The sequence below is a fragment of the Lissotriton helveticus genome, chromosome 9 (assembly GCF_964261635.1).
Source record: "Lissotriton helveticus chromosome 9, aLisHel1.1, whole genome shotgun sequence".
Taxonomy (NCBI): Eukaryota; Metazoa; Chordata; class Amphibia; order Caudata; family Salamandridae; genus Lissotriton; species Lissotriton helveticus.
In genome coordinates this window covers 502,745,689-502,766,230 of record NC_136070.1, presented here as the reverse complement: position 1 = coordinate 502,766,230, position 20,542 = coordinate 502,745,689, and positions in this window count along the sequence as shown.

Below are 20,542 nucleotides of genomic sequence, written 5' to 3'. Positions count from 1 at the left end.
ATACTTGTATTGCTGTGACAATGGATTTAAATATGATACTCTGTATTTTACAAACAGTGATGAAAAATTGTAATAGTGTATGAAAAGGTGTATGTGATTGTCACGTGGATGATGTCATCAGTGATGTCATTTGAGATGTCATCAGTGATGTCACTGACCATGTCATGAATGATCTAATATGTGACATCATCAGCAGTGGATTGCGGGTGCGCGAAATATAGTTAGTACAACTAACTATATAGGAGCAATTTCATTGGTTTTGTATGAGTAAAATGTCCAGCTAACTATAACACCACTAAAACTTATAGTTTTTTGAGTGAATTTCAAAGGTTTTTTAAAAACTAATTCCTAACTATATAACTCCTGAAACCTATGGTTTTTTCAGTGAATTTCAAAGGTTTTTTTAAATGCTAATTCCTAACTATATAAGGCCTGAAACCTATGGTTTTTTCAGTGAATTTCAAAGGTTTTTTAAATGCTGATTCCTAACTATATAAGGCCTGAAACCTATGGTTTTTTCAGTGAATTTCAAAGGTTTTTTAAATGCTAATTCGTAACTATATAAGGCCTGAAACCTATGTTTTTTTCAGTGAATTTCAAAGGTTTTTTAAATGCTAATTCCTAACTATATAAGGCCTGAAACCTATGGTTTTTTCAGTGGTTTTAAAAAAAAAATTGATTGATTAACTGGCTTATTAAGTGTATCTTAGTGAATACATATATTAGCGAGTAATGTTTAAATATTTAAATATATGCATGAGTGATGTAATATGTGACGTCATCAGCAGTGCATTGCAGACGTGCAAGTTAAAGTGAGTCCGACTAACTATAACGTGGGAATTTCAATGGTTTTATGCGAGTAAAATTTCCAGCTAACTATAACTGGTGTGAAACCTATGGTTTTTTCAGTGAATTTCAAAGGTTTTTTAAATGCTAATTCCTAACTATAACTGGTGTGTAACCTATGTTTTTTTCAGTGAATATATATATATATAAAATTTCTATGGCAAAATGAAACCCCTCATTTTGTTCCTTTTCAAATTAAATGTATTAAGTGTTACCACTTTATTCCAATCAAGATGACTTCAGGTGTGCCATACGTTTGTCATAAGTAAGACTGTTAGCGTTCTAGTTGTTCTTTAGAACACTCTGGGACATTCTGTCATTGGGCTATAGTTGGGCTACATCTGGCTGATATTTGGGCTACATTTGGGCTCTTTTGTCTCTGGTGGCCATCTTGGGAGACTGCATATCAGAATTTTTTTAATGAAATATAAGAGGATTTGAGAAGTCACTCAAAATGTGCCCTAATTTTTCTTTCTTCAGCACTAATCATAATTTCTATGGCAAAATGAACCCCCTCATTTTGTTCCTTTGCAAATTAAATGTTTTAAGTGTTAACACTTTATTCCAATCAAGATGACTTCAGGTGTGCCATACTTTTGTCTTAAGTAAGACTGTTAGCGCAATAGTTTTTCTTCAGAACACTCTGGGACATTCTGTCATTGGGCTATAGTTGGGCTACATCTGGCTGATATTTGGGCTACATTTGTTTTTTTTTGTCTCTGGTGGCCATCTTTGGGCTACATTGGGCTACATTGGGCTACATTGGGCTACATTTGGGCTCTAACATATATATAGCCCAATGTAGCCCAATATATATTTTTTCAAAGTTAATTTTCGGAAAAACCACTGGAGCACATATCTTGAAACATAGCAAAGGTACATCGGGCTACCAGTCCCTACAATTTTGCCAAGTTTGGTGGAAAACCATTCAGCCATTCGGGCTAAAAGTGAGTCCAACCGCCCTATGGAAATTAACATGGGGAAAACACGTTTTGGGACCCCCCTTTTATCTCGGCCCCTGCTTGACGAATCCCCCCCAACCTTTCAGGGAAGGAGCGGAGCGCCGCGAGGCAAAGATAAGGAAAATTTCAGGAAGATTCTTCAACCGGCGCCAAAGTTATTCCCAATAGAATGTTGCGATTTCCCTATGAAAAACAATCCTAACTATATATACCTGCTGGCTATCGCCAGTAGGTAATATATATATATATATATATATATATATATATATATATATATATATAATGACAACATATGCTACAGCAGAGTAGACAAGAAATACCTCACAGATCTAAAAAAACAGTATCATGACAAACTTTTAGCATGGCATGAACAAGGTCTCCTTACGTGGTATGAACAGCAATTCCTTTAAAAATGACACCCCCATCACCCCTACGCTATATCTTCTACCGAAGATACATAAGAGTAACAGCAACCCGCCGGGGAGGCCCATAGTGTCCTCTAAAAACAGCTGAATGGAAAACAGTAGCACCTGCACCGCAGCCACCAAGCCGAGCACCAACAACATCCACCTCAAGTGCATCCTGCTCAACACCCGCTCCATCCACAGACACGCCATCGAACTCTGGAACCTGCTCGATACAACCTCACCAGACGTCGCCTTCCTCACGGAAACCTGGATGAACGCCTCCTCAGCGCCTGACATCGCCATCGCCATCCCGGACGGATACAAGATCATCCGGAGAGACCGCGTCAACAAGACTGGAGGAGGCATCGCCATCGTACACAAGAACACCATCCGCATCACGACCGACTCCAACGACACCTTCACCGCCGCCGAGTATCTCCACTTCCAGATACACACCGACCCAAAGACGACCCTCAGAGGCACCCTCATCTACAGGCCCCCTGGACCACGTACACAATTCAGCGACAACATCACGGACTTCGTCAGCCCTCATGCCCTCCGCTCCGCTGACTACATCCTCCTAGGTGACCTCAACTTCCACCTGGAGAACAACAAGGACCGAAACACCGCCGCCCTGCTGGACAACCTCGCCAACCTCGGACTCAAGCAACTGGTGAACACCCCCACCCACTACGCCGGCCACACGCTTGACCCCGTCTTCTCATCCAGCAAGCACATCACCTTCAGCCACTCCACCGGACTTCACTGGACCGACCACAGCTGCGTCCCCTTCAGCTTCAGAAGAACCACGACCCACCGCCACCCGCAACAGGTTCCTCACAGGAGCTGGAGCAAGATCACCGCCGACCAGCTCACCACCTGCCTCAGCCAGAACCCACCCGCCAGCGCAACGGACCCCAACGAAGCAGCCCGCAACTTCACGCAGTGGCTGACCGCCTGCGCCGACGACCTCGCACCACTGAAGAACCCTCCTAGCAGACCCAGAAGCAAGAAGGCCTCCTGGTTCACCGAAGAACTCAAGGACTCCAAGAAGAACTGCCGCACCCTCGAGAAAGCCTGGCTCCTCGACCAGACCACAGACAACATGACCGCCCTCAAAGACGCTACCCGCAAGCACCACCAGCTCATCCGCACCACCAAGAAGAAGTCACTGAAAGAACGACTGGACAACAACGCCCACGACAGCAAGGAGCTCTTCAGCATCGTCAAGGAGTTCTCCAACCCCAGCACCTGCAACAACGACATCACTCCTTCACAAGATCTCTGCGACTCTCTCGCTTCGTTCTTCCACCGCAAGATCGCCGACATCCACAGCAGCTTTGACGCACCACCCACGCACCCAACCACCGAACCAACGCCCCCCACCGCCACCCTCCGCACCTGGACCACGGTGACCACCGAAGACACAGCCCGCACGATGAACACCATCCACTCCGGATCTCCGACCGGCCCCTGCCCCCACCACATCTTCGCCTGGCGACTATTTACACCTTGCCCAAAGTACATAAAGGCTTAGATAATCCTCCCGTACGCCCAATTGTGTCCGGATACGGATCCATGTTGGAACCTCTCTGCCAGTACATTGATTTCTTCTTAAAACCCCTTGCCATCAAAACTGGGGCATACCCCCGTGATACCACCCAAGTTATCAATTTGATTAACCAAAGACCATTCGATTCCAATACTCAATTACTAGTAACCTGTGACATAGTATCACTGTATACTAGTATCCCCCAACTCGACGCCATTGCAGTAATGGCAAAGGCCCTTGATACCCGGACGGCTCCAGTTCCAGTCCCAACTGATTTCATCTTAGAACTTCTGAAAATTGCAATGATGAGCAATTTTTTCATGTTTCAACAAGACTTTTTTCTTCAAACCAAGGGAGTAGCGATGGGGGCCACCTTTGCCCCCAACTTGGCAATATTATATATGGATGACTATGAGAGTAAATTCATCTTCAGTGATACCAACCCATTCGGACACCACATGGCCATGTGGGTCCGTTATATAGATGATGTGCTGTGCATTTGGGACGGCACCAAAGAGGACCTTACATCATTTCATACATGGCTTAATACAAAGAGTACGGACATTCAATTCACTCTGGAAGCTAGTAAAGAGAGGATCCCGTTTTTGGACATCACTATCTATGTCAATTCTGAGACCAACCTGCTAGAGAAAACTCTATTTCGTAAACCATCTGAACGAAATTCATTATTAGAGTACAACAGCCACCACCCCAGGGGGTTGCGTGATAACCTCCCCGTGGGCCAATTCTTCAGAATTCGCCGAAACTGTTCCTGTAAAGAAAATTACATGGTGGAATCGCAGGACCTCACAGAGCGCTTAATAGCACAAGGATATCCGGCACGTTTAGTCAAACGTGCTCGTAAAAGAGCTTGGTATAGCCCTTGAGAAAATCTTCGGAATTACGAGCAAAAAGAGGACTTGGCCGGAGAACGTGTCATATGTGTCACCACATTCTCCACTCGCAGCAATGATATCAAGAAAATCATCAACCACCATTGGAGCTTAGTGGCAGATGATATTGGACAGAAGGCCTTACCATTGCATTCTTTTAAGAGAGCACGCAACATCAGAGACCAAGTGGTACAATCATTCTTACCGATACCTCAGAACCCCACTATTCAATCATTGTGGCATCTCCCACCCATTGTAGGACACACTAGATGTGGATCGTGCGCAGCATGCGATACGACAATTCAGACCAAAGATCTAACCTATAGGGGCAAGACCTACAAACTCAAATCTCACACCAATTGTAATACGTCTAACGTAATTTATTGGATTAAATGCCCATGCGATTTGGCGTATGTAGGCCAAACCCAGCAAAAGGTTAAGGCCCGCATCCTACAACATGGTAGCAGAATTAGATGCGGAGTACAGGGGGCCCCCTTAGTAGATCATTGCACAAGAACAGGCCACACCCCAGACACTTTACAGTGGGTAGTACTAGAGAAAATCAATTTGGGACCCAGAGGTGGTAATATTGCACACATCCTTACCCTGAGGGAATCCAAATGGATGACAACCTTAGATACCATTCGTAATGGGCTGAATGAGGCTGAAAGTAGCCATGCCCAACTGGCTAGGTTTGGCCGTTGAGCTGCTCAATATAAAGATCTTCACCCTCATGTTTGAGAGGTGCATCTGCTTAAACGAATTACTGTATTGTTAGACTAAGTCCTTATTCTGTACCAACAATGCACTATCAAGAGAACTATTCATTTTGACACGATTCGATTGAGCCATCTTCTAACACATGTTAATATGCTTCCTTGTGGATCGAATTATTGATGTATCACCCTTCATGAAATGTTTCTCAGTATATTATGTATCTGGGTTTCTATAATTACTGATTAATTTGCTTAACATAAAAATTTTGCCCTTTCACCCTCCTGTGTGAGAGGTGCTCGGCAAATGATATTCTAATGACCTTACAACATGATACATGATTGATTATTAGTATGCTGTTTGCAAGAATAATTTAATTTGCTTGACCAATGTTGTCCATTTATGAATTTTTGATCACACATCACGCGAATTTTTGATCACACATCACGCGTATGATAGGGCCCTCTCCGAACTAAATGCAATGGATTGCATATTCTTCTGCTAAGATCGCATCTGTTTAATTCCATTAACATGACTCGATGCGTTTGTTTACACTAGCTCATGACCCGGAAATGATCTTGTTGCTATTCCACTGTTGCCTGGAGCAACGACCCGGTTGGGCTCGTAGTCCTCCGTTTATTTTTGGCAACACACCCACTCCCTTAGGGTTGCAGACACAAAGAGGCTGCTCTCTCATTTTGGGAGCACTGACGCCAGTACTAGGTAAGATACGCTCTAGACCTTTGGTCACTCTATGCCTCTCCGCATTTGCCCCACACTATTAAATATCATTATTGCCGCCCACAGACACGGCGTTTGGGTGCGATCATATATGACGCATAGCCCTTGTTTACCTTGACGGGTTAACCACTACCTTGGCGACTGCAGACACCAAGAGGCTGGGTCGCCAATAAGGAGAAATTTACGCCAGTATTAGGTAAGACTGGGCGGATTTAAATCTGCCATCTGATCCTTTATCACGTTTATTCAATATCACTGAGAGTCATAATTACCACCCTACAGATACGGCGTTTGTGAGCGGTCGGCTTTGATGCAAACCGAGTTCCGGCCGCAGGTATGTGGGCACTATGCTCTCTATAATTAATGGCCTGGTGTCACATTGGAGGCCGATTTGAATTACATGGCACCTCGTGTTTACCCTTGCAGGTTGTCCTATATCTTTCTGACCGAAAACGTAAAGAATAGTACACACCTTCGGTGTTCCTTGCTGCAGGTAGGCCAACCCTAATGCTTGTAATATCAGAGCTTTACTTGATCGATACTCTGAAGAATCTCATACGATATGATAACCATACCTTACTAGTGTGAATAGGCTTATGCCTATACTGTCCAAATGTCAACCTTGAACAATTTAGAAGGCTACTTCTTAATATTTATGCAATGATCTTCAACCATATTATGTTCTGGAATATGAATCTTGTTATTGACAGCAATTTGGTTTTTCCTGGTTGAGACAGGATTGCTTGTGTTTTTGTTCATTGTTTTTAACGTGGATAAGTTAGGTATCATTCATTGAGTTATAAAAGTATTTATTCAAGTACCGAACAGTGCAAAATGGATGATTTTTCATCTCTGGTGACCCAAAGACAGTAATTCATTATTTCTATTACCATAAGTAATTTTTCTTTAGAACCATGGTAACATTTGAATTGTTTTGTTTACCGCTCACTACGGTAACCCGATATTCACTGTCGCTTTTCATTATATTCATGTTACACTGTTTACATTTTTACAGAAATTGTAGTGCACACTGTATATACCCTGTCCTGATGAAGACCCCGATGTAAGGCTACAAGTACGCCTACAATTGTAGCGTGGGGTCGAAACGTCGACGGCTACCTTCTACTCTCCTCAGTTGACACCGCCCGCATTAATTTGGATATTTTCATACCAGTGTCAACATAGACAATCTTAAGAAAAATGGGATATGTGATGATCCCTCACTTTGGCTCTGGGATCTGAAGCCGTTGAATAGTGTTTGTATTTCAAATGAAATTGGATAATTTTTATTTGTCAAAACTACTACCCTTTCACCTTTTTCTTCCTTTCACAGCATCACGCTATCTCACTCCCTTTCCTCTGGGGCACTGTCATTTATCAATTGTATTGGTTTAATCATTGTGATTAATTTACAGTGCGTTGATTGTTTTATTACTTTGTCCTTAATAAATTTAAATATTGATACATTAGTTCACTGGGACCCCTCTTTTGTACATCATATAGCACCCAGGTCCCATGTGGAATCCTTTGGGTAAAACCCCCCTCCCTTATACTAACCCACCACATCTTCAACAAGGCCGACTCCATCATCGCACCCCAACTCCGGGACATCATCAACACCTCCTTCAACACCGCCACCTTCCCGGAGAGCTGGAAGCATGCCGAGCTCAACGCCCTACTGAAGAAACCAACAGCGGACCCCACCGACCTCAAGAACTTCCGCCCCATCTCGCTCCTCCCTTTTCCTGCCAAAGTCATCGGGAAGACCGTCAACAGACAACTAGCAGCCTTCCTCGAGACGAACGGATCCCTCGACCCCTCGCAGTCCGGTTTCCGAGCCAACCACAGCACCGAGACCGCCCTCATCGCTGCCACCGACGACATCAGAACCCTGCTCGACAACGGGGAAACAGCGGCTCTCATCCTCCTGGACCTCTCTGCAGCATTCGACACCGTCTGCCACCACACTCTAGTCCAACGCCTCAGCAACATCGGGATCCAAGAGAAGGCTCTGGAGTGGATCAGCTCGTTCCTCGCCGGAAGAACGCAGAGAGTCCGCCTCCCCCCGTTCCGATCCGAGGCCACCGAAGTCATCTGCTGTGTACCACAAGGATCATCACTCAGCCCCACCCTCTTCAATGTCTACATGAGACCTCTTGCAACCATCGCACGCCAGCACAACCTCAACATCATCTCCTACGCCGACGACACCCAACTGATCCTCTCCCTCACCAGAGACCCCACCACCGCCAGAACGAGCCTGCACGAAGGGATGAAAAGCGTCGCCGAATGGATGGAGAACAGCCGCCTGAAACTGAACTCAGACAAGACGGAATTCCTCATCCTGGGACCATCGCCCTCCGCCAGGGACGACTCCTGGTGGCCCCCCGCCCTGAGCACCGCTCCCAAGCCAACCGACCACGCATGCAACCTGGGCTTCATCCTGGACTCTTCCCTCCGATTGACCAGACAAGTCAACGCCATCTCCTCATCGTGCTTCAACACCCTGCGTATGCTCCGGAAGATCTTCCGATGGATCCCGACCGAAACCAGGAAGACGGTCACCCAGGCCCTCGTCACCAGCCGACTGGACTACGGGAACACCCTCTACGCGGGTACCACAGCCAAACTACAGAAAAGACTCCAGCGCATACAGAACGCCTCCGCCCGACTCATCCTGGACATCCCCCGACGCAGCCACATCTCCGGCCACCTGAGGGACCTGCACTGGCTCCCCGTCAGCAAAAGGATCACGTTCAGGCTCCTTACCCACGCACACAAATCTCTCCACGACCTGGGCCCCAAGTACCTCAACGACCGCCTGACCTTCTACACGCCCACCCGTCAGCTACGTTCTACAAGCCTCGCCCTCGCCGCCGTTCCACGCATCCGAAGAGCCACCGCCGGAGGAAGATCCTTCTCCTACCTGGCAGCCAAGACATGGAACTTCCTCCCCATCCACCTCTGGCTGACACAGGACCATCTCGCCTTCAGGAAACAACTCAAGACCTGGCTGTTCGAGCAGTAGTGGACCCCTCCCCTAAGCGCCTTGAGACCCTTCCGGGTGAGTAGCGCGCTATACAAATGGTATGATTGATTGATTGACCTATGTTGACCGTTTTCTATTCCCCTTTGTCAAAGATCTCAGGTCCTATCTACATGATACAACCAACTTTCTTCACAAAATACAAGACATCAGTGTAGGAGACAGAGACTGGTTGGTATGTCTAGACGTGGAGGCTCTCTATACAAGCATACAACACGAAGACGTGCTTAAAGCATGTCAGTTTTTTTCTCAAAAAACATAATGCAGAATTCCTACAACACACAAATATGCTACTTGACATGATCGCAATATGCCTCAAAGAAAATGTATTTAGGTTTGTAAATGCATACTACAAACAATTGCAGGGTACTTCCATGGGCACTTGCTTCACCCCCAGCTATGCCAATCTCATGGTGGGATAGTGGGAGAAGCAGGTGCCCTGGAATGACCAGACGGATCAGTGGATTTACAATGTATCAAAATGGTTGAGATATATTGACGATATTTTCTTTGTGTGGAGGAGAACCGAAAGTTACTTCAATTTATTAATTAATTGTTTGAATATGAATGATGTAAACCTTAGATTTACCAGACACTACAGCCAAGGTTCCATTGAATTTCTTGACCTAAAATTGACTGTGGAAAAGGGAATAGTAAGCACTAATCTGTTTAGAAAGAGCACATCAGGAAATTCCATCTTACACTCCACAAGCTCTCACCCTCCCAGTTTCAGATGGGGAATTCCTTATAGCGAATTCCTAAGGGCTTAGCGCAACTGTAGTACTGAGGAAGCATACCTACTAACCAAGCAGGAAATGAAAGAGAGATTCAAAGACAGAGGGTATTCAAGAAAAGCACTCCACCAAGCCGAGAAACGAGTGGAAACACAGTGTAGAGAAGAAATTCTAGAAAAGAGTAAAACTAAGGGAACACACAAAGACAGGGGTAAGGAGCCTACCAGATTCATCACTAAGTACTGCAGCCAATCAAAACAAATACGTAGAATTCTAAAGAATAGATGGGACTTCCTGAGACAGGACCCTATTCTACGTAATGAAATAAGTACATCCCCTTCCATCACATACAAAAGAAGTGCATCACTGAGGGACATACTTGTGCACACCCACCTCCATCCCAAAGAGAACAATTGGCTCAGACAAAGCAAGGGCTTCAGCAAATGTGGTAAATGTAAAGCCTGCGAACACAGCAACAATATCACTGGAACCATCCTAGAAAGGACCAAAACTAAATGGAACATACCACACTTGATTACCTGCAATACAGAGTATGTAGTGTATGCCATTGTCTGCCAATGTGGCCTCTGGTACATAGGATCCACGACATTTGCAGTGAAGAAGCGAATCCTGGAGCACTGGCACGCGATCCCCAATGGTGATGAAAGCTACAGGATGACCAGGCACTTTGCCAAGGAACATGGGGCTCACTGGACCAAAGCCAGATTCTTTGGACTGGATACAGCCAACCCCAATCCTGGAGGAGGCAACCGAACTGCAGCCCTCCGCAAACGGGAATCACGCTTCATCCTCTTAGCAGGCACCAAATTCCCATATGGTCTCAATCAGGATGAAGAACTGTACAGCCATCTATAACAAAGAAAACACCATTTGTATTGAATTGTAACCTTGCCTTCAAGTAGCACTCACTCCTCTCCCCCTTCCCCTTTACCAATTCACATCCTCGTTTGTTTTTAATCTTACAACTGCTGACTCCAGGATTGTGAAAATTATCACAAAGGTTGTCATTGTTTGTTGAATGCAAAATGTGTTAAACACAGAGCTTGGATGCCCATCTCCATATGTCTAATTCCGTGTGTTTTTTCATAGGAGAGAGATGCTGCCCATCACCGAAAGGTCACGTTAACGCTAACGATTTGAGCACCGGAGTCCTGGGCAGATACCCAATCAACTCCGAGTCACGTATATAGCTGAACACATCACAATAGGGTACTATACCCTCACTGTGCATTTGTGCTGTTTAGATAACACGTCACCTCTCTACATTGAAAAATAGCACACAAAGGGCACTAGATCCTCAAATGCAATTCTCATACTTGAGAGATGGCAAAACAATAGCATGAGTATTCACACAAAGCCGCTTTTAAAAAACAGCCAAAGTTATTTTTTATTCTACATCTAAAACCATATAGAAATACACATGTAATATGCACACAATATTGCTCAGCCTGCAGTCAATTTGTATCCTATTTGGCACTATTTTCATTTGTAATGTGACGTTTCTATATCTATGATTGTACAATTAAGACTACACATTTAAAAGATCTGTAAATGGAGGCGGAGGTCATGTGCGGAAATGTTTGTTCCTTTGTTTGTAATAATATTAAGAACTCTAAAGAGCGTAATTTCTCAGTTCCCGAGATAAAAACTTTCAATAATAATGAAGGTGAGACTAAGGTCTTCGATGTGTTCATACCCAGTCTTTTTTCGAAAAATTAAAACCGGATGAAATATATGTTGGTTAATCGTGGCGTTCTGTCACTGTTATTCACATTAATTGATGTTTACAACCACTGCAGTGAAGATTACATTTTGTAACTGACAGAAGCAGCAGCAACTTTCTATAAAAAAGTATTGATGTTAAATCTGTTTTCACTTTTTATTGTTTGTTGAGTCACGTGGTGATTTAAGGAAATGTGAATACACTGACGGCACTCGTGATCAAGGGACACTGTCCCGAAAATACCCGTTGAGTTGCCAGAATTTTGCTGAATAAATGTACTGCTTAAAGAAGCCAGCTTGAGTCCGTGGTTGCTGTTTTTTTTGGGGGAACTCAACAGCGATTGTTTGCGGTGTTTGGAGGTCCGCCCCCTCACCACAGACTGCCGTCGCGAGAGGCGAGGTCATGGCAATGTCAGAGCAGAGCACTGAGTTCGGATGTCGGATATATATATATATATACAACATATATATATATATATATATATTCACTGAAAAAACCATAGGTTTCAGGAGTTATATAGTTAGGAATTAGTTTTTAAAAAACCTTTGAAATTCACTCAAAAAACTATAAGTTTTAGTGGTGTTATAGTTAGCTGGACATTTTACTCATACAAAACCAATGAAATTGCTCCTATATAGTTAATTGTACTAACTATATTTCGCGCACCCGCAATCCACTGCTGATGATGTCACATATTAGATCATTCATGACATGGTCAGTGACATCACTGATGACATCTCAAATGACATCACTGATGACATCACTGATGACATCATCCAGTGAATGTGGTTTGCTTCGTTATTTAAATATGCATTATATATATATAGCAATTTACATTGAAGAATGAGTGGATATATATAAATAAATATTTGGATGGAGGATTTAGTAGCAGTGTAATTGACTGTTTACTTGACCAATTTATAATGTCTCACTAAATATAGTGGATAGTGACTAAACTGTGTGAATATCTGTATCACTTTGTCAGTTGTTGTGTAAACTGATTCTACAGTTGGTTACTAGCTATGTGAAAGTCTATATTAGTTATTGATCAGTTAACTGAGTATTTGTATGGGAGTGTGAAAGTGTGTGTGGTTCGGTGGGGGGGGGTGTGACTGTCCAAAGATGTGTGAATAGTTGATTCAGTAGATATATGAAGTTAAAACTACATGTTCTAACAGTTTGGGGGAGGGAATCTCTTTATGGGTGTGGTGATGAGCAAATATATTTCTCAAAGGTACAGGTCCAACAAACTGGAAAAATAAAAGGCAGTGTATGTGTCAGTTGTTGTATATAAATAAGTATACATAAGACACAATGATTGTGTGAGTGACTGTATGGATAACTGTATACTTGTAATAATGATTTTATAATTCACTAAGTATGACCTACTATCTAAATGAATAGAAGAAGTGGTGTTTGTATAAGTGTTTTGCTAAGTAAATATGTAAGTATGACCCATTGTTTGCATAAGTGAGTAGGATGACTTCATATGTGAATAGGATGCGTGCTGTTGTTTAATGTCGATATAGATGTATAAGTATTTTTTATAGTGTTCTATTCTTCATTGACAGCATGTATGAGTGAATCCATAGGTAAGGGATTAGATGTGTGCATACATGTATGAATCACTGAGTAGATTTTTAGATACTTGTATTGCTGTGACAATGGATTTAAATATGATACTCTGTATTTTACAAACATTGATGAAAAATTGTAATAGTGTATGAAAAGGTGTATGTGATTGTCACGTGGATGATGTCATCAGTGATGTCATTTGAGATGTCATCAGTGATGTCACTGACCATGTCATGAATGATCTAATATGTGACATCATCAGCAGTGGATTGCGGGTGCGCGATATATACTTAGTACAACTAACTATATAGGAGCAATTTCAATGGTTTTGTATGAGTAAAATGTCCAGCTAACTATAACACCACTTAAACTTATAGTGTTTTGAGTGAATTTCAAAGGTTTTGTAAAAGCTAATTCCTAACTATATAACTCCTGAAACCTATGTTTTTTTCAGTGAATATATATATATATATATATATATATATATATATATATATATATATATATATATATATATATCACTGAAAAAACCATAGGTTATAGACCATATATAGTTAGGAATTAGCATTTAAAAAACCTTATTTTACTCACACAAAACCATTGAAATTCCATATATAGTTAGTTGCACTAACTATATATCGCGCACCCGCAATCCACTGCTGATCATGTCACATATTACATCATTCATGACATGGTCAGTGACATCACTGATGACATCACTGATGACATCTCAAATGACATCACTGATGACATCACTGATAACAACATCCAGTGATTTTTTTGTTTCTATAAAGTCTAAATATGTCTTACATATTGAAGAATGAGTGGATGTGTAAGTGTCTGGACGAAGGATTTAGTAGGTGCATGACTGACTGTATGAGTGAGTGATTAAATGTGTCTCACTGAGTGCATGGGTTAGTGACTAAACTGTCTTAATTTGTGCATCATTATGTCTGTTGTTCTGTAAACTACTGCATGTGTTGATCAGTAGCTATATGATTAACTATTTGGGTTATTGATTGATTGTCCAAGTATTTGTATGGGAGACTGAGTGTGTGTGTGGCTGGCTGGGAGGTGTGTGACTCTGTGCAGATCAATGTGTACTTGTATCAATGATTGTATAAGAAAGTAAGTATGTGTTACTATATGTTTGAAAATGTAAGGTGCTCTATGTTTAACTGTATAGACAAGAAAATGGAAGTGTGATTGATTCTTTACAGGACTGACTAGGTGTGTGAGTAACTCCATGGATGAGTGGCAGAGTGTGAGTGTCTGTATAGGTGTATGAGTGCATATGATAGTGTTGTAAAGATGAGTGATTGTATGTATGAATGATTGTATGGGTGAATGAGTGAATGTGTGTGTAGACGTAGGAATCAGTGAGTACGTATGTAGTAACTAGTATTGGTGTGTCAATGGTTTCAAAAATTATACTCTGTATTTAACACTGGGTGAAACAGAGGTTATATTAAAATGTGAGGAGATGCATTGTATTGTCACATGAATGATATCATCAGTGATGTGGTCATTGATGTCAAATGAGATGTCATCAGTGATGTCATCAGTGATGTCATTTAAGATGTCATCAGTGATGTCATCAGTGATGTCACTGACCATGTCATGAATGATGTAATATGTGACATGATCAGCAGTGGATTGCGGGTGCGCGATATATAGTTAGTGCAACTAACTATATATGGAATTTCAATGGTTTTGTGTGAGTAAAATAAGGTTTTTTAAATGCTAATTCCTAACTATATATGGTCTATAACCTATGGTTTTTTCAGTGAATTTTCAAGGTTTTGTAAATGCTAATTCCTAACTATATATGGTCTATAACCTATGGTTTTTTCAGTGAATTTCAATGGTTTTTTAATAGCAAATATCATAAGCTGTCGAATGTCAAGTACGTGGTAAGTGAAAACATTTTCGTGTTTATGCACACTGATCTGCTTTGAATGGTGCCCCCCCACCCCTCATTTCTATTAGGAGTACTCTCTCTTTGCAGATAGTGAAAGGTAGTTAACGCAGGCCTTTGCCCCCGTTGTAATCCGTCGTGCCTGCTTCTCTCTCCATTTGATTGATTGTTATCCAAGTATTTACTGTTTTAGAATTAGTTCTCTTTGGTTCATTCTCTATTTACAAACAAACACAGAGTCGCAATACTCTGTTTAGTCTTTGCAGATAACGAAAAATCGTGTAAAAAAAAAGAAAAGGAATCGAGCAAAATCAGTAGGCCACTAATGGGATCTCTTTTTGACCTCGCTAAAATAGAAACATTAGGAACAACCCCTCATGACAAATACAAAACTAGTGAGATGAACTGAACTCCACACAATGATGGCTGCAAAACAGCTCGGCTCCGCCACCCACCCCGCCCAAAATAACGATAAAGAGCGGCTGCCATGATTGGTTGCGGAATGGCCACAACGGAGCTACGAAATGGTGCTGCTCTCATGCTAACCCCAGCTTCGGTCTGAAACATCCAGAAACACTGTAGACTACCAATTCGATCAGTTCCGGTAGCGCCCCAATGTAACCCGGTAGAGAAGAACTAGCCCTCCCCTCTTTGACTGATGGTTCTTGTTGCCTGTCCCTTCTGTTGTCATTTAACAGAACTATTTAGCCTGCTGAAAGGGGTTGTGTTTCGACCGCTGGTTGGTGGAGACATTTTGACTATATTCTGGACCTGCGTTGTCGCGTAATGCGTCATATGACGCGCCGCGTTAGCGCATCCGGAAGTCATCCGGGGCGCGCAGCGCGTAACGTAAGCATAACAAGTCATGTGACTTGTTAATAAAACTTTTCATTGGTTCATTTTACTTTTCTTATTCTAATGATGAAAGCCTTGGTCATATCACCTAAAAATTACGCTTTTAATTACTTCCGAACATTATTTTCTCTTAAATATATGTTATAATGTTCCAGGCTAATGTACTTTCCCGGAAATTTTACAACTGTCCTGCAAGTAAAATATATTCTTTTTTCGAGAAAAAGAGCGTTTCTTCGTCCCATGACGGAGCCGTTGAGCAAAAGAGGGTCGACCTGCTGTCTTAGTCGCCGATACGCCTGAATATGAGATTCTTATCGATCACTTTATGTTGCAGGAATAGAAAACACAACAGCCCTTGACCATTTATCTTTACTGCGTTCCTTCGTATTATACCTTTTACCCTTCATGTAATTGGTCTGCTTTATTTCACTTGCCTTTTAATGATTCTAAAACAGTGACTATTATTAAAAACTTTACCAATGTATACACTACTACCATGTTTTCTTTTAAAAACCTTTATTGTGAAAATTTCATTATACAAATACGAGCCTATAACCACGTGGGCCTGCCACGGAGCAAACTGTAATCGTATATGATGAATAGACATTTACACTGTAGAGGAACGTAACGGGCGGGCCATTAGGTTGCAAAAACTAAGGTGTCTAACAGTTACGGAATCGGTGGACGTACATTTTATAATTAAAATACGACAGGGCCAGTTACAATAAAATTATCTAGATATACATTTGCGGGCAAGTACCATGGGTGACGTTAATTCGAATTTTCAACAGTACAGTAATCAATAACACATCAGAACTTAATATCAATAGGGATGTCGAAATATTCAATCAATTCTCGTCCCCGCCCGCCATGTGCTTCAAAACTGCATACGTATCTCGTGATTTCAAGGTTCTGCAACCAGTACACAACAAGGAGTTACGAGTCCCATTTATTCCGGCGCCATTTTGGGCGAGGACGGGCAGGTCCAGGATATAGTCAAAATGTCTCTACCAACCATCGACTATGATGATGTTCATATGCTGTATTTATTAGAGTAACACTCATCTGCCCACATGAAATTAATTTACCACAATCTAAACATGTCATTTTAATCTTTCCAAAGTTCTTCTAAATATTTGGGACCGTTTCCCTTGCCTCTGAAGCTCTCAGTGCCACTTCTTTGATGAATGTACTAGCAGGTCAGGGGTTCTCCTCCAAATCTCTCTTTTATGCAGCACTATAATTAATTGGTGCCACCTCTCCATATGACGATGCATGGTATAGTTACCACAACTATATTTTTTTTCGGTTCCTCTGGAGAGTTCATCGTGGCAGATGAAGCGTGTAACATACCGGGCATTTACCTTTTTTTGCATGTACAGGAAAGGAAAAAAAAATCGAGCGTCCGAGTTCTAAGGTGTCCCAGGGCCATTTTAGTGGACCAGGCCCAAATCCAAAGAACAGCCATCTCACAGGCTAATGGGGCGACCCACGCCGAGTTTCAGCATTCTAGGATGACCACACAAGTACAGCAACTTGCTAGACATCACCTCGGTGCCATCCGGATCTCGGCGCCCCACTGCAGATGAAGTGCCTCTCAACTATGAAACCACCACGGTGACATCCGGATCTTGGCACGTTGTGCTGCCTTCGGCCTATTCGCACATCGGTCCGCTACTGACGCCATCTCACAGGCTAATGGGGTGACCCACGCCGAGTTTCAGCATTGTAGGATGACCACACCAACTTGCTAGACATCACCTCGGTGCCATCCGAATCTTGGCATCTCAACGCCTAGTGGTATCTTCCATACAGAAAATATTGTTACGCTGCCTTTGGCCCCATTCGCACATCAGTCCGCAACTTAGACATCACCTCGATGCCATCCGGATCTTGGCATCTCAGCGCCTTGTGGTGTCAGTCAGAAAATATTGTTGCGCTGCCTTTGGCCCCATTCGCACATCAGTCCGCTACTGACACCATCTCACAGGCCAATAGGGCGCCCCACGCCGACTTTTACCATTGTACGATGGCCACACCAGTGGCACAACTTGCTAGACATCACCTCGGTGCCATCCGAATCTTGGCATCTCAACGCCTAGTGGTATCTTCCATACAGAAAATCTTGTTACGCTACCTTTGGCCCCATTCGCACATCGGTCCGCAACTTAGACATCACCTCAGTGCCATCCGGATCTTGGCATCTCAGCGCCTTGTGGTGTATTCTCTTCAGAAAATATTGTTGAGCTGCCTTTGGCCCCATTCGCACATCGGTCCGCAACTTACACATCACCTCGGTGCCATCCGGATCTTGGCATCTCAGCGCCTTGTGGTGTCTTCTACTCCGAAAATATAGTAGAAAATATTGTTGCGCTGCCTTTGGCCCCCTTCACACATCAGTCCGCTACTGACACCATCTCACAGGCCAACAGGGCGCCCCACGCTGACTTTTACCATTGTACGATGGCCACACCAGTGCCACAACTTGCTAGACACCACCTCGGTGCCATCCGGATCTTGGCATCTCAGCGCCTTGTGGTGTCTTCAAATCAGAAAATATTGTTGCGCTGCCTTTGGCCCCATTCGCACATCGGTCCGCTACTGACGCCATCTCACAGGCCAACGGGGCGCCCCACGCCGACTTTCAGCATTGTAGGATGGCCACACCAGTGCGGCAACTTACTAGACACCACCTCGGTGCCATCCGGATCTTGGCGCGTTGTGCTGCCTTCGGCCTATTCGCACATCGGTCCGCTACTGACGCAAACTCACAGGCCAACGGGGCGCCCCACGCCGACTTTCAGCATTGTAGGATGGCCACACCAGTGCGGCAACTTACTAGACACCACCTCGGTGCCATCCGGATCTTGGCGCGTTGTGCTGCCTTCGGCCTATTCGCACATCGGTCCGCTACTGACGCAAACTCACAGGCCAACGGGGCGCCCCACGCCGACTTTCAGCATTGTTGGATGGCCACACCAGTGCGGCAACTTACTAGACACCACCTCGGTGCCATCCGGATCTTGGCGCGTTGTGCTGCCTTCGGCCTATTCGCACATCGGTCCGCTACTGATGCAAACTCACAGGCCAACGGGGCGCCCCACGCCGACTTTCAGCATTGTTGGATAGCCACACCAGTGCGGCAACTTACTAGACACCACCTCGGTGCCATCCGGATCTTGGCGCGTTGTGCTGCCTTCGGCCTATTCGCACATCGGTCCGCTACTGACGCAAACTCACAGGCCAACGGGGCGCCCCACGCCGACTTTCAGCATTGTAGGATGGCCACACCAGTGCTGCAACTTGCTGGACACCACCTCGGTGCCATCCGGATCTTGGCGCGTTGTGTTGCCTTCGGCCTATTCGCACATCGGTCCGCTACTGACGCCGCCTCACGTGCCAACGTATTTTCTCCGCATTTTACACCCTATGCCGCATAACAGGTCATGTGACTTGTTTATAAAACTTTTCATTGGTTCATTTTACTTTTGGTTTCCTAATGATGGAAGGCATGATCATGTGACCTAAAAACAACACTTTTCATAGGATGAAAACTTTTTTTTTTCCCCAAACGATGAAAGCCCCACCTTGTTTCTGGATGTTTCAGACTGAAGCTGGCGTCAGCATGAAAGCACCACCATCTCGTAGCTCAGTCGTGGTCATTCCGCGAGCAATCATGGCAGCCGCTCCCCACCAGAAGCCTGCAGGAGTCGGAGCCCCCAAAACTTTTGATGAATTCTCAAGGCGGAGGGGACGCTTTCGAGAATGGGGTCCAAGACCTAGCAGACAAGCGTCCGATTTCCAAGGTGTCCCAGGGCCATTTCAGTGGACCAGGCCCAAAAAGGAAACAGCCTGCCGCCATTTTGAGAGTCCTGTGACAGCCGCCTATCGCTGCACCGCAAGAGTGGGCGCAACTCAGCTGAATTGCGGCTTTTGACACAGTGGACCAAAAACGGACGGAATGGCAACTGAAACGGTAAAGGGGCGCCCCACTACAACAGATGACACTCCACCTGGAGAGGCCCGTTCACGCCGCCTCCCCCGGGGCGCTCCACGCCGTTATTCGGAGCAGCATTGTAGGATACCAAAACCAGTGCGGCAACTTACTGGACATCACCTTGGTGCCATCGTTCTGCTGCCTTGGAACTATTCGCGCAACAGTTTGCTACTGATGACCCACCCCCCGCGACGCCCCATGCCGTTATTTGCTGGGTGGCAACTTACTAGACATCACTTTCGTGTCATCTAGATTTCGGCGCGTTCTGCTGCCTTGGAACTATTCGCACAACAGTTTGCTACTGATGACCCACCCCCCGCGACGCCCCACGCCGGAAATCTGGACGTTGTGCTGCGTTGGGACTATTCTCACAGCCGACCGCTACTTCGTTGTTTTTCCCTAAAAATGTTTATATGTTATTACTATTTTTGTTTTCTTGTATATATTTATAAATTATTAAAGTTTTATAATCTTACTACTTTGTCGGAGTGCTATATATTTTTAATGTGACACATAATTGTAAAAACTTTGATGTACAAACAGTCATCCCTGGAATCT